Below are 3,057 nucleotides of genomic sequence, written 5' to 3' on the forward strand. Positions count from 1 at the left end.
AAAATATTCCCCACACCATTACACCACCAGCCTGAACCGTTGATACAAGGCAGGATGGATCCATGCTTTCATGCTGTTGACGCCAAATTCTGACCCTACCATCCGAATGTCGCAGCAGAAATCGAGACTCATCAGACCAGGCAACGTTTTTCCAATCTTCTATTGTCCAATTTCGATGAGCTTGTGCAAATTGTAGCCTCAGTTTCCTGTTCTTAGCTGAAAGGAGTGGCACCAGGCATGGTGTTCTGCTGCTGTAGCCCATCTGCCTCAAAATTCGACGTACTGTGCGTTCAGAGATGCTCTTCTGCCTACCTTGGTTATAACGGGTGGTTATTTGAGTCACTGTTGCCTTTCTATCAGCTCCAACCAGTCTGGCCATTCTCCTCTGACCTCTGGCATCAACAAGGCATTTCCGCCCACAGAACTGCCACTCACTGGATATTTTTTCTTTTTCGGACCATTCTCTGTAAACCCTAGAGATGGTTGTGCGTGAAAATCCCAGTAGAGCAGCAGTTTCTGAAATACTCAGACCAGCCCATCTGGTACCAACAACCATGCCACGTTCAAAGTCACACAAATCACCTTTCTTCCCCATACTGATGCTCGGTTTGAACTGCAGGAGGTTGTCTAAACCATGTCTACGTGCCTAAATGCACTGAGTTGCCGCCATGTGATTGGCTGATTAGAAATTAAGTGTTAACGAGCAGTTGGACAGGTGTACGTAATAAAGTGTCCGTTGAGTGTATATTTGATGGTGTCTTGGTATACCAGGTCAAGTCATTCTTTTGTTGATTGCATGCATCTAAAAAAATAAATAAATAAATAAATAAATAAAGACATTTGAAACACTTGTATGTCAAGGCACCACAGTTATGTTATTTACCACAGTAAAGTTATTTTAATAATAGTGTCTCTATGTAATAACTCAAATATCATCCGAATAGGGAATGAGGAAATAGTAGAGATATGTGAAACAAACACTATAGGTCCAGGTTTTCTCATAAAGATGAGATAAAGACACATTTCACCCATACCTAAGCGCTACAAAACATTATTATTCCACTCTTTCTTCCATCATAAACATTCATTTTAAGCATTCTCATCCTGCCCTATGATCCCTATTGCAAATCTACCATCTACTGTATATCCTAGCACCCGTCATTTTCATTAAAGATGAATTAAATCGAACTGAGGACGGCATGCAAGTTGACGCTATCTCCTAATCGCTAGCATTTTACGCTAAAGGCGCAACACAATACAGCTTAGGCCAATACGCTTCTAAGAACGAGATATCAAAATATAGCAATGACGACCAATTCTTCTTGTCACTACTAAATACATTTTGGGAAGAAGCTTTTGGAAATGTTATACGGCTTCACAACAAATGCATTTATTGACATGCACTACTCAGTCTAATAATATAGTAAGGTATTGAGTTCCAGCCCATTATAACACAACATGAATGTTAGATCAATTCTAAAAAAAAAAAAATGAAAGAAAAATAAACACGTATTATACACTGTACCATTGGACAGCAAATACAAAACATTTCTCAAACAAAGCCCCGTTCGGCCATGTTGTCACCTACTTTTGGCGTGTTAAACGTGTATTGATCTGCTCCCCTTGACACTTGAATTGTAGTCCCTTAAGTGCATTATTAATAATACAATAGCAGCACACTGTTTCAACATGACAGTTACAGTATCTACACCCCCAAAAACTGTAAATACACACCGTATATTTGGTTAAATATTCATATACTGTATTTTTGTGACTTGGACTGTGTCAATGTTAACATGACATGAATGAATTCTAGATATTAGGAAGATAACAGTTTGTATTTGGCATTCTGAACATCCTGCGTAATTGTTTTGGCTGTCGATATATTGTGGTATGAAAAAGTATCTGAACCTTTTGGAATTTCTCACATTTTTATATAAAATTACCATTAAATCTGATCTTTCTCAAAATCACACAGATGAAAAAACAGTGTCTGCTTTAACTAAAACCAGCCAAACATTTATAGATTTTCTTATTTTATTGAAGATAGTATGCAAACAATGATAGCAGGGGGGAAAATAACTAAATGAACCATCACATTTAATATTTTGTGGCACCCCCTTTGGCAGCAATAACTTCAACCAGACGCTCCCTGTAGCTGCAGATCAGTCTGGCACATCGATCAGGCCAATTCTTCTCTACAAAACCGCTGTAGTTCAGTCAGATTCCTGGGATGTCTGGCATGAATCGCTGTCTTTAGGTCATGTAACATAATCTCAATGGGGTTCAAGTCTGACCTTTAACTTGGCCACTCCATAAGATGTATTTTGTTCTTCTGAAACCATTCTGAAGTTGATTTACTTCTGTATTTTGGATCATTTTAGCTTCAATTGTCTGACAGATTGTCTCAGGTTTTCCTGCAAAACATCCTGATAAACTTTTGAATTCATTCTTCCATTAATGATTGCAAGTTGTCCAGGCCCTGAGGCAGCGAAACAGCCCCAATTCATGATGCTCCCTCCACCATGCTTCACGGTGGAGATGAGGTGTTGATGTTGGTGAGCTGTTCCATTTTTCCTCCATACGTGACGTTGTGTGTTACTCCCAAACAATTCAACTTTGGTTTCATCAGTCCATATTTTGCCAAAACTTCTATGGAGTGTCCAAGTGCCTTTTTGCAACCATTAAACGAGCAACCCTCTTGGCCATATAGTTGATGTGTGCACAGAGATATTGGAGTGTGCCAGTGATTTCTGTAAGTCTTTAGCAGACACGCTAGGGTTCTTTTTTACATCTCTGAGTATTCTGCGCTGAACTCTTGTCGTCATCTTTGGTGGACGGCCACTCCTTGGGAGAGAAGCAACAGTGCCAAACTTACCAGTTGTGTGTTTTATAGTGGGCAGGGCAGTTTTAAACTACTCATCAGTGATTGGGCACACACCTGACTTAAAATTAAAGATGTCCCGATCGATCGGGATGCTGATCGATCAGGTCCGATCACGTCATTTTCAAAGTATCGGACTCGGAAAAACAATATCAGACATAGCTTTTTTAAAA

This window comes from Corythoichthys intestinalis, chromosome 22, assembly GCF_030265065.1.
Source record: "Corythoichthys intestinalis isolate RoL2023-P3 chromosome 22, ASM3026506v1, whole genome shotgun sequence".
Lineage (NCBI taxonomy): Eukaryota > Metazoa > Chordata > Actinopteri > Syngnathiformes > Syngnathidae > Corythoichthys > Corythoichthys intestinalis.